We start from the raw sequence: 14,005 nt of genomic DNA, 5'->3' as shown, positions 1-14,005 counted from the left end.
CAAATTACAAGTAGAATTGAATCATAAGGATGACATGTAAGAAAAAAATTACCTAGGTTGATAATGCTTGTTACAGTGGTAGAGTATGTTTTAAAGAATAAAAGGAGGTAAAGAAAAGGTAGGAAAATGAATGCAAAAATATGTCAGTTTCACATCCCAACATCTCCCCCCAACTTAAGTATTTGCGTGATCTTATATCCAACCATCTCCATCCCACTCTACTTCAACTAATGGTTCTTGTGCAACAAAAACATCTTTAGTAGTTTCTTGTGAAACAATAGTTTGGAATTCTTCATCTATCTCTCCAACTTGAATTCCAACCAAAATAGTGGCTAGCCTTTCATAACCTTCCTCCTCCATCACTTCTTTACATCCATCGCATAAGCTAACTCACATTACTTTTGCCACCTTTTCTAAGGTTTCTAATCCATTTTTTTTTCTAAATTGAAGCTACCCTTCAACCATGTTGAGTTGTTTCCTTAAATTTTCATTTTCCTCCTTGAATTTATTAACTTGTTGAATAAGGAGGTTAGTTTCAAACTTAATTGGTAAAGATACATTTTCTTGTTTATTTTTTAGCTCATCCTCATGTTATTGTTCCTAAGGTTCCTTTGATACATATGGAACAACATGAACTTCAGGTGTTGGGGTACTTTGTTTGAAAAATTATTCTTCTTTCTCTTTATTCTAATGTCCCTCAGATTCCTTTCAATCCTTTGTATGAGTAAATTCCTCAAATATTGGGGTAGTTGATGGTGTAACAATTACCCAGAATATCTTCTTGGGTTTCCTTCCACCCAATGGCTTCTACATTTTCCTCTTTTTCACCATAGTTTATATAAGAGCATAATGTTTAGATGCTTTCTCAAATTCCCCAAGGATTTTTGTTTCAGGAACCTATTCTTCAACTAATATTGTTTTAGGTGCCCCTAGCTCAATAGTCTCAACCTCAATCTCTCTTTTCTTAGTAGAGCATCCATGATAACTATCCTTATATTATCAATTGGATATACTCATAGTTTTTTTTAGTGCACGCTCTTTTTCCTTCATTGGATGCAATGATAATTGTTCTTATGGAACTCAATCTCCTAGGGTTTTTGCGATGAGTTATAAGAGGTGTAATTTATCTTCTTTGTTTAAGAAGTCTAGCTGATGTACTTTGTCTAGGAGGTGTAGCTGCACTATATTCTAGTGTCATTTCAACACATGCCTCCTATTCTTCATTTTCTGCCATCTTCAATTTCCTCTTTTTCATCGCAATTTTTACAAGAGTATATTTTTGTGATACTTCCTTAGATTCCCTAGGCATTTTTATTCCAGGAACCTGCCTCTATTGATACTGTTCTAGGTGTCCTTATTTCTGTAGTCTCTACCTCAACCCCATGTTCCCCTATAGGACATTCATGATAATTATCCTTACATTTTCTACTCGATATATCCATAGTTTCTTTAGTGCATGTTCTTTTTCATTCATTTTATGTACCAACAATTCTTGTAGAACTCCATCACTTACTATGTTCATGATGGGCACTATGAGGTGTAAGTGCTCGTCTTTGTCTAGGAATTGTAGCTGCTCTACATGGTCTAGGAGGTGTGGGTAATTATTTCTTTATGATAAGTTTATTATGCATCTTCCATATGGTAATCTCCCAATTTGGCTACAATCATATTTATCATATGATACATACCATACACTCCCCCCCAAATTAATTACAAAATCCATTCTGTGCATATGTAGCAGAAAAAGTCATATCTGATTCCATAACGAGGATAAAAATAGGATGTTATAGAGGAAGCTAAAAAGAAATCTAAAATGGATGCGAAAAATAATGTCATAACCAGGGAAAAAAATAGGACATTACACATGAAGTTATAAAAGAAGTTACATTACAAGCTAAAGAAGAGGATAAACTAGGCACTAAAGTTGATGCAAAATTTGGTGCTATTTATCGTTGAGTTTAGCACTGACTGTTTATGGTCGGTGTAAAAAACACCAAAATTAGTTCGATCCCAATAAATAGTGACAATGTTTTCAAGAAGGCAGAGAAAACCAGACTAAAAAAGTGAGTGGAAGAAGAAATGTGAGCTAAAGGTGAAGTCAATCACAAAGATTTATTGTAATGCATTCTTTAGAGGATATTTATAGTTAACTCGATGGTGGGGATCAAAAGTTAAGGAAATTTTGGTGGATTCATTTGACAACAATCATATATTTGGTGGCATGTATTGCAAGCATGAGTAATCATAATTGTGGTTATATGTGATGTCGAACTAGTGTGAAATTGATTCATTTTTGTGCAGATGAATGTATTGCTACTAAGTTAACTGGCATAGGAAATTTATTCATATATTATTTTTTTATTTACATTTATTTTCTGCATTCTCCATTCGTTGAGGGAATATTAAGCCAAAAGTTCATTCTACTAGTGAGAAGAGGATGACTTAAGGACCACTAATCCCATCACCATGCACTAGTAGAAAATGAGCAATTAGTGACTAGGTGATTAAAAATGTTAGTCACCACAGATTTTCCAAGTGAAATACTACCAAAAATTAGCAATCTTAAGTGACTGAACTAAAAACGATTAACATAAATCACTAATTTAGTCACGGGTTAAAATATGTGACTAGATAATAAGTAATACAACTAAAATTGACTAATTTAGTCTGAAAACAAAAATACAACTACCTAACAAGTACTACAATAATATGAATATGTTTTTTATGTTAGTCATATTAATTATGTCAAGGAATATAAACCTAAAAGTGATAGTGGATTGAAAGGTTGTTAAAGATTTTTTAAAAGGTTATCCTTCCTTAAACACTTCTTAATCCTCCAATGATGTATAGCTGAGCCAAATTTTCACTATGTATCTCTAATAATTTGTAATTTTAAAAATATATATTTTTAATAAAAAAATTATTTTCTGCATTTTTTAAAAATCTATTCATTGAATCTAATTGGATCTATTTCTAATTTGAAATTAATTTAAAGGGAAAATTTAATTTTTAAGACTATATTATAAAAAAAACTACTTTAATTTCATATTAACCAACCTACATTCATCTTAACCCCGGATCTATCAAGCGTTGAGAGGGGTCCAATCTCTCTGGGTGCAAACTCTTTTCTTCTAGTGCAAGACTTGAGGAAATGTTTTCACCTCGAGAGATTAGATTCCTCTCGGCACTTGATAGCTATAGGGTTAATATCGATCTAGGTTCATTATATAATACTATATAATATTTATATTTGTATTTGTATCTCTTTGTTATTCCCTCTCTGTATCTCACCCGCCAAACATACACACACACTGTCCCTCTTTTCCCCTTATTTCTCTCTCTCTCTCTCTTCCACTTCTCTCCCTCTCTATCTATATCCTTCTATCGCTGCCCTCCCACTCTCCTCTCTCCCTCACTCTCTCTCCATAACTCCCTTGTCACCATGTCTCTCTCTCCACCTTTCTCCCTCTATGTTTTTCTTCTCCCCTCCCTCTCCAACCCCCTCTAATTCTATCTCTCTCTCCTCATCTCTATATTCCTTCCTCTATATCTCTTATCTCCCACCTCCCTCTATCTCTCTCCCCAAATCACTCTTCCTCTCCCCCTCTCTTACATGCAACTCTATCACTATCTCCCCCCATCCCTATCTATCTCCATATCTATGTCTCTATCCCTCTCCCCTCCCCTTCTCTCCCTATCTCTATCCACTCCTCTTCTTTCTCTTCCCTCCTCTCCTCCCTCCCTCACACTCTTTCCATTTCTCCCTTCACACTCCTCTGTCTCTCTCTCCTCTTTCTTCCTTCCTCTCGCTCCCTCTCTCCCACCTCACTCTATCTCACCCCCCATCACTCTCACTTTCTCTCTCTCTATCCTACAACCTTTTCACCATCTCACTCCCTCTCTCCCACCTCACTCTATCTCTCCCCCCATCACCCTCTCTTTCTCTCTATCTATCATACAACATTTTCACCGTCTCACTCCCTCTCTCCACCCCCTACCCAACTCTCTCTTAAATTTGATCAAACTGTACTGTGTTTAAGAAATTATCTAAACTGGAGAAACTTAATAGGTTTTAAATTATTCAGCCTATATTTGGATCAATCATGACAAAGAAAATAAAATAACGAAAAACTTTAAAAAATCATGCACTATATTTAATCTATTATAATTAGTCAATTTTCTTTCACTCATCCCTTGGATCCTTAGCTATGATGGATCGATCTCAGTTCTTATATATATATATATATATATATATATATATATATATATATATATATATATATATATATATATATATATATATATATATATATATATATATATATATATAAAGAACTCACATAGACCCATGTTAGCGTAATTTTATGAAAACCTTATTTTAATTTCTATGGGAATACTTTTAGTAGTCGTGAGCATAGAGAGTTTAGATATATCTCAAATTGTGATATTTTCCTTTTTAGATTCAATAAAAAAAATGTTATAAAATTAAATTAAAATAAAATATTCTTACTATGAAATAAGTTATGGTTTTTTGGCATGTGGTATTGATAAGCTATGGTATTGGCCCATGGTATTGTAACAAAACAAATTTATAGGTTAATATCCATGGTAAAGTGACGGTCAATATTCATGGTTAACAGTCTTGTCAGATTGTTATAAAGTATTTGATTGTGAAATAATTTATGTTTTTTGGGCATGTGCAATTGTTATAAAATATTTTGATTGTGAAATAATTTATGTTTTTGGGCATGTGGTATTGATAATCCATGGTATTGACCCATGGTATTGTAACAAAGGCTATTTTTTACAAGTTAATAATATCTACCGTAATGTGGGGGTGAGTATCCATGGTTAAGGGTCTTGTCATATTGTTGTAAAATATTTTAGTTGTCAAATAAGTTATGGTTTTTGGACTTGTAGTATTGATAAGCCATGGTATTGGCCCATGGTATTGGTTGTAAAATATTCAACCAATATTTAGGATCACTCATGTCAAAGGAAATAAAATAATGAAATTTTTTAAAATTCTATATTTAATCTATTATAATTAGTCAATTTGCTTGCTTTCATCCCTTGGATCCTTAGATAAGATGGATCTATGTCGATTATATATATATATACATAAAGAACTGGTATAGATCCATCTTAGCTTAATTTTATTAAAACCTTAATTTAATTTCTATGGGAATATTTTTATATCCCAAATTGTAACATTTTCCATTTTAGATTCAATTAAAAAATGTTATAAAATTAAATTAAAATAACATACTTTTGCAATGAAATAAGTTATGGTTTTTTGACATGTGGTATTGATAAGCCATGGTTTTGGCCCATGGTATTGTAACAAAGCATATTTATAGGTTAATATCCATGGTAAAGTGAGGGTGAATATCCATGGCTAACAATCTTGTCATATTGTTATAAAATACTTTATTGTAAATAATTTATGTTTTTTGGGTATGTGGTATTCAGCCATGATATTGTAACAAACACTATTTTTTACAAGTTAATAATATCTACCGTAATGTGGAGGTGAATATCCATGGTTGAGAATCTTGTCATATTGTTGTAAAATATTTTGGTTGTGAAATAAGTTATGTTTTTGGACTTGCAGTATTGATAAACGATGGTATTGGCCCATGGTATTATAACAAAGCCTATTCACAAGTTAATAAAAAAATCAAATATGATAAATTAAATTTTATTATTTTTATTAATTTAACTTTTTATTATTAATCGAGGTCATATTTAAATATTTACACTCATCCCAATATTATTTTAACTTCTTCTTTTTAATTTAGCGTCCTAGGAAAAAATAACAAATTCTTATTAAAAATAAATCATTTAGCCCAATTGCAATTTATATATTTAATTTTATATTAAAAATATTTCTTTTCTTTTTCATTTCGAATTTAGTTCTCGGTTCCAAAAGAATATTCATAGATTACAACATCATATTGTAGCACTGTATTTTTCTTTGTGTTGTCTATATCTGCGTGGAAATTCCAGAAGAAGGAAGACCATCAACATGATCTATGGATTTCATGGGATTCGAAGCCCATATGGAGTTTTCATGGGAAGCACCTTATCAGAGCATCAGGGATTAGATGGAGGGAGGGCAAGGTAGTTGGGCATGTATATTTTGGTAATTTGTACATGGGTATGAATTTGGACTTTGTTCTTCCTTTTTACTAAAGAGGATTTTTCTCTGTATGGGTAAATAATTTCGAGGGTTTATATGATCAAAGAATTAATTTTATCTAGAGTTGAGGGTTTAATGATTATGATAAGGGAAAGGTCATTATGCATGGACATTTTGGTAATTTGTACATGTGTATGAATTTGGACTTTGTTCTTCCTTTTTAATAAAGAGGATTTTTGTTCTTATGGGTAAATAATTTCAAGGGTTTATATGATCAAAGAATAAATTTTATCTAGAGTTGAGGATTTAGAGATTATGATATTTTGGTAATTTTTACATGGCTATGAATTTGGACTATGTTCTTTCTTTTTACTAAAGAGGATTTTTGTTCTTATGGTAAATAATTTTGAGGGTATATATGATCAAACCATAAATTTTATCTAGAGTGAGAGTTTAATGATTATGATAATGTAGATCTTGATTGCGGCATTAATTCATCAAAAGACAATGCACAAGTAAGCATTTTGCATGTCCTTATTGTACAAAGTGTTTAATGATTCTGATAGACAATGCAAGTAAGTGTTATAGACATATTTGGGCATGTAATCCCAAAGTCATATGTCCATAAGCTAAGGGCTCATCAAGTCCCTAAAATTGTTGTTTCATACCCTAAATGATCATGGTCAACTAATTACATCATTTCCCAGAAGTTCCACCTAAAATGCTACTCAAAACTGGCCAAAACTAGACCATACAGACTGCTCCATGGGCAAGGTGCAATACATACTGACTACCAAACTGGCTAGGTGCGATGCATACTGAAATGGCCTTCTGTGGGGTGTGATGAGCGAGAATAGACAAACGGCAGAGAGGGTTTGCTAGGTTTATGATCATGGAATCTTTTAGAAGCTTCTCCTATGACACTTGCCTCTTTGAATTCACCCAGGGATGAGTAAGAGATGAATGAAATCTACAAGTGGAACCAAGAACTATCAGTGAAATGAAACTAATTAAAAACCCAGAGCTGACTCACACCCTTCTAAGACATCTATAAATGTATCCCTCATCTAAGAGATTTGGAGGCTGGAATTTTGTATTTTGTAAGGAAGTGTTCTTAGTTTGTTGGTGAGAAGAGACATTGCATTGTTGGGTGATTTGCTTCTTCATGAGGTGAAGAGGGCTTCTACACTGGGGGGATGATGCTGGATAAGACAGGTGGGTTGTAATCCTCTGTTTCACTACTACTAATAAAATTCTTTAATTTTTCAACCATATCATCGTGTATTTGTGAATCTTATTGTTTAAGAATGCAATTGTATGGTCAATGTGTTTCTGATTCCACATTTTTTATGATGTTTTAGATGGAGATGCTTTGATAATTTGTTGTTACTTTGACTCTACAAGTACTCTTTGAAGCAGGACAAGTAGGAGAGGAGTGGAAAAGTCTATCAAGGAAAGGAGAAATCAAGCTAGGATCAAAGAGGAAGATCCAGGTTGGTCCTATTTTCTTCCCTCTAATCTATCAAACTTAAGGGAACTCTTGAAAAGCTTTCATTGTTTGTTTCTAAGATAGCTACCCATCTTAGTGGGATTAGCAGTTCGAATTGACACTATTTTTCCCTAAAACAAAATGGCGACTCCACTGGGGATCGAATAGTTTGTTTTGTTTGTTTATTGTTTGCTTTATAAACTATAGACGGAGCCTGAACTTAGCTAGCTAGCCTTCAAAATGCCTTTGCTATGCAATTGTGAAGTAGATGAATGTTGCATCAGTCAATATCCGGGTTGGTTTATGAACTGAAAATCTAACTTACAACGCATTCTAAGTGCCCTTGTGGTAGCTTAGAACCTCATAAGATCTTACCCCTATGCTTTGTTTTTATTTTCCATCCTTACTCAGCCTAAATCACTAAACTTAGTTGCAAATTTTGAGCAAAGATCAAGCTCAGTTCCACTTCCTGGTCCATCGCACTATCTGTAATTGTGCAACTTGGATGCATCGTACCTCCCGTGTGTTGGAGGTGAGATTCATCCCTGTTTCCCTGTGTTGCAGGTGCGATGATTGAGTGATACTGTTTTCTTCTCTGAAAGTTGGTTTTTTTTTTTCTCCTTGTTTTCAGCTTTATTCAATAGTTTTGTTGTACATGATCAATATCTTCTTGCTAGAACCTTCTTCCTTCACATTTTTCAGCCTCCATCAGTTAGGAATTGTAAATGTTTTTGTGTATTTGTGAATTATTTACAGTCTTCCTTTGTCGAAAGTAGCCTAATTGAACTGCCGTTTTTTATTCAAGTGTCGTAATTGTCATCCTAAATCAAAAGAAGAGTGTCGTAAAGTCTTCCTCTTCTAGATAGTTGATTGTACTTTTGTCATTGTACTTGATTTTGAAATTATTAGTATTTGAAGTGTCAAAAACAATTTTAAATTTGAAATCAAAAAGTGTCATCCTAGTCTTCCTTTCATTTTGAAAATAAATTGTTTCAAATGTCGCTTTGGAAGAAAATAATTCAGATTTGTACTTAGATTTCTTTTTGGCATTCACACATTAAGAAAGTGGAAAACAAATACATGCATGTGCATCTGCATTTTGACTGAATGCAAAATTTGATTTGGGAAAGTGCATTTAGTGTGTGCTCTATGCTCTCTGCTGAAAGAAAAAAATAGTTATATTCTTTCCTTTGTAGCTAGAATTTTCATTTCTAAAAGAACATAAACAATTGTTTATCATTTTAGATTGCATATTTAGGATTTTCACATCTACATCACGCGGTGAACCTTGAAAGACAAAATTCTAAGCAAGATCAACTCTAAAATAAATCTCAATGAACATAAAAACACTTTGGAACATAACGCAACACATCTAGAATTCTAGGCTAGAGACGTGTTCCGGCGTCGTAAAACCTGGTAACTATCATTTTCATCAAAGGTTGGGTGATTCCTCCTCTTTGATACGACAAGTGCTAGTATGGACTTGTGCTCCCAATACCGTCGAGTATATATTGGGAGACCACAATAGGCTGATATCCTTTATCCTTAGGAAGCCATGTTTGTCACCCTATCGATCGCAATGCACTAAACATAGCATTTGGGAACATTGACTGCCATACATAAGTCCTTGGTAATTTCTCTATCATTTATCACCAAGGTGTATTTTGTAGTTTTGTGATCGGTTTGGTAATCCCTTTGTCTAGATTTCTAGGGTAGTCACTTTCGTTCCTTTTCGACTCCTTAAAAGAAAAGGTCTGTCTAAGAACTTGTCACTTTAGGCTCATTGAAAATTGAAGGGGACTAGAGTCACCTTTAGCTTTTTCTAGACTCTTTAAAATTGAAAAATCAATTTGCGTGAAAGTGTCTTAAAGTTAATTTTAATCGGAATAACATCCCTATTCCATCGTTGATCTGAGGTTGAGATAATGGAGTTTACCACTCAAGGTATCCCTCTTGGTGGGAATCCTAGTCCTTTCTCCTCTAGGGAGATATTTTTTTCTCCATATATGGCTACATTGCTGCTTCCAGGAATCACAATCAGCCTACCAGTATGGCCTTTCTCAACCTCTGTCATTAAAAACACAGTAATTCCTCAACAATCTAATTAACAACTAGGTGATATTGAAGTTGTCCCTTCGCCTTGTATTGCATTTGTTTCTCCTTCCCCTTCATCCTCTTTGCTTGGTGAAACTAGTAACACTAAAAACCAAGTAGCTGAGAAGAAAAAGAAAGGGAAGGAGAAGAAGAAGAAGCCAGCTAAACAAGGGAACAACCATGCATCATCTGGTGAAAATATACACACTGAACGTTCCAAACCAAAAACTCCATGAGCAATTTGCAAGGGAGACCACTACCATAGAGATTTCCCTTGCATTCCATGAATCTTGACAGAATGGTCTCCCTGTTTGCACCATTTGGTGTCATCAACCCCTGATAGTCAGGTTGACAGCGCACCATCAACTAGTGAAAATGAAGTCAATAAGAAAAAAGGAAAAGTCTGAGTTCCATGTAGGTTATGTGAAGGTGATCATATTCTTCACCATTTTCCTTTTCTGGACAAAGCCAAAATCATTTTGGATAACCATTCTACTTAACCCCAACAACTTCCACCTCGATATAAGAAGCTCTTGCCAAGTCCTTCACTAGTTGAAAACCCAATTGACATAACTCAATTTTCGATCGAATCACCTATCATTGAAAGTGAACCTCCTGAGTCCACACCGGACCAAATTTAGTTGGTCAAGATGGTAGTCAACCCAGTATTACCTTCAGAAGGCTCACCTTCAGATGATACAGTTCCCGAAGAAAATGAGAATGACACCGTTCAAATTCTTTTTTTCGATACAGAGTCTAATGAACTTGGGGGAAATCCACCAATTCCTTTAAAATAGGAAGAGACCCCCCACGAGTTCATGAAACTTATACGTACATTTATCTGGTACCTCCTCCGAGCAATCTAGTCATTTTCTTTGATCGAAATCAACTAGCAAAACCCCGCCTTCCATCTAATGTACCATTCTGAATCATAGTACAAGTTTACGAGATGATCATTTTTGTCACTATCATAGATGAAGGGGCTTCAGTGAGTATCCTTTCCTCAACATCATGGAAAGCACTTGGTTCACCATCACTTTTGCCTAAAAAACAAAATTTGTCGGGCTTCAAAAAAGGAACCAGTCTACCATTCAGAATCCTTCCAAAGTTACCGATAACTTTGAGAAAGAAAACCGTTCATTTGAACATGATGGTAGTCCAAGGTCCACTAGATTACAATCTACTCCTTGGACATGACTATATATATAGCCCGAAAGCCATTGTTTCCACATTCTTTTGAGTGATGTGTTTTCCACATGAAAGCAGACTGATGCAACTTGTCAACCAACTTTCATTTCCTAGTTCAAACACAACTATAAATCAACCATCATCCCTAAATGGTCACTTTTCATCAAAAATGTCTCTTCAAACTTCATCCCATCCACCTAATTACCATGAGTAGTTTAGTGAGTGTGATGAATGTTAGGGGGCATGCACCCTAGTCTGCTTTAGCAGGAAAACCCAGAGGAAAAGAAAGATTTTCTTGAAAGGTCATAATACTAGGACCGAAAAAACATTCCTGTATAGGTTATGTTATCAGTTTGACACACTTATTTCCTTTGTACGAATGTGATTGGAAGCTCACATCATTCACTTACATACGTTACATGATTAGAAGCTCACAGCAATCACCTTCGTCTATTTCGATGGACAAAGCAAAGGAAGAGTTTTGGTCTACCAAAAAAAACAATCTTACCTAACCACAGGAAGTTCCGTTTGGTAACCTAGAAACTCTCCTTTTACTGAAACACCTGGGGGTATGCAAACCTTTGTATGCATGTGAAAAGTGACCTTTGATTTTCTTAGGTTGTAGGTTCTCAACCCTTGAACCTCATAGCTCGGTTGTTTCTAGCCTGCATAAAATGGTAATGAGCACATGTTATAGTAGTGTTCAAGCTCATTAAAAAATAAATCTACCCAGAGACATTATCAAAGACTGGTAAGAGTAATGTTCCTGCAAGGTTCAAGCTCGTTAAAAAATCAACCTGCACTGAGCATAGTTTCCCCTGATTCAATCTCATTAATAAATGAAACCACCTTTGGTAAATGACCTTTATGATCGCTTTGCTATTAGCCTTTTTAAACCTTGGTTGTGTTCCTACCATCACCTCCATTCATTTGGCCGACCATACGCTTCCACTTGATTGTTTACCCTTTTGAAGAACATTTGCGACGAGTGATTCTAACTGCCACCCTCCTCACACTACCATGTTTTGAGAAGTTCCAAACTTACCTGGAACCGGTTGCTACATGAAAATACCACTCGTTCCTAAAAAAGGAATCCCTTTTAAACTCTTTTTAGATTCGTCAAAAATAAAAAGATTGTCGATCCATTGGCCTTTCCAGCTTGTTAAGGTAAAGGGAATGCCATCCCTCTCATATATTTTAATCCTTTTGGACTTGAGGGATTATTGAACAAAAATATTGAAAACTTCTCTTTCTCGGCTCGTTAAAGCTATCGAAAAGTCATCCCTTTCGTATTATTTTATACTTTTTTGGACTTAGGGGATTATGCCATGGAAAAGGACTGTTGGAGTCTCCTTTTTGTCCCTTTTCAAACTCTCTAAACATGAAAATGACCGAGTTATCTTTGTCATTAAACTCGTTAAAAAATAGCGACAAACTTGTCCACCCAGACAAGAACGATTCTCACTAATGCTAGGCTTACTAAACACAAAGTGATAGGTTTTCCCGAAGGAAAAATTATAGACCAAGCATATGTTATCCTCCTTAAGCTTGACAAAACTTAAGAGGTACTGGTTAGTAATGAGTAGGGAAATATGGTAAGAAAACTTGAAGAACTTTATTGGTAGCAGGTTGCTTTTGAACATGACACTTTTACTCCATCACCGTGATTTATTTGGGTTGGGTTTTCCCATTCACCATCACCATTGGTCCTCCATACCATCCATGGGGTTAATGCTACCAAGTCCATATTAGTGTTGCCAATATGTTCAAGAGAAGTCATTCAGAGAATTCACCATCCAGAAAATGCCTCATCCACTGCAATACTCCCACCCTTCATTTTTCATGACTTCCATTCCTGAACCTTATATCATCAGATCATTTTCACCTCCACAAAAATCATTGGCTCCGTTTCGCATCATAGATGTGGGATACATCAAGGCCCTCCTACGACAGGTCACTTCTTGTCGAAATCAACTCATTATCCAAGAAGTTGACTTAGAAACAACCCTTTCAGTACTTTGAAGCTTGCATGCCTCAATGGCAAGTTTCTCACCTCCAGCGACATGTTTACATCGATGACCTTCAACCAAACGATTTGTGTGGTATTCAACAGCAAGTCATATATTCACACCACGTGAATTGTACTGTAGTACCTTTAGGGTTATAATCATTATCAGTGACTCCTCTCGCGTCTGTTAACAACTCACATCATTGGTTCGTAATTAGGTGATGTCTTTCTATGTTCGACTTCAGAACATCTTTTCACATGGATCGACTTGTATATCAAGTGAAGATTGGATGAGTTTTGAAGACCCCCGATCGAGTTTCATCCATCCGAGTTGTGATATATTCATGAAAATAAAGACATCAATTGTACATAGAAATTGCATGGATAGTCATCTAAGCTAGGGAGGATGACTCTTCATGTGAAGAATCACCAGTCTGCAATATCAGATGATTGTCTGTCCTATGTACATGAAGAGGAATTTATAAAGCTGAGCATGGGAATGCCGACCTCAGCTAGATCATCAAAATAATATGATGACGATGTATTGTATTGTATCTTATACAGGTCACCTTCCAATATGAATACCTCAGATCCTCATGATAAATCATTTCACTCAACTTCAGAAGATTTACGACCTCATGCTTTAGGGGGCAGTTGTTATAGACATATTTGGGCATGCAACCCAAAACTCATATGTCCATAAACTAAGGGCTCTTTAAGTCCCTAAAAGTGTTGTTTCATACCCTAAAGGATCATGGTCAATTGATTACATCATTTCCCAAAAGTTCCACCTAAAAACTACTTAGAACTGGCCAAAATTGGACCATACAGACTGCTCCATGGGTAAGGTGTCATGCATACTGACTACCAAACTGGCCAGGTGCGATGCGTACTGAAATGGCATTTGTGGGGTGCGATGAGTGAGAATAGACAAATGGCAGAGATAGTTTGCTAGGTGGATGATCATGGAATCTTCCAGAAACTTCTCTTGTGACACTTGCCTCTCTGAATTTGCCTGGGGGTGAGTAAGAGATGAATGAAATACCCAAGTGGAACCAAGAACGATCAGTGAAATGACACTAAT

Source organism: Pinus tabuliformis, chromosome 3_2 (assembly GCF_031772625.1).
Source record: "Pinus tabuliformis cultivar Carrire ecotype Pingquan chromosome 3_2, CPIR1, whole genome shotgun sequence".
NCBI lineage: Eukaryota > Viridiplantae > Streptophyta > Pinopsida > Pinales > Pinaceae > Pinus > Pinus tabuliformis.
The sequence above is the reverse complement of the archived record's forward strand: the minus strand, read 5'-3'. Positions refer to the sequence as shown.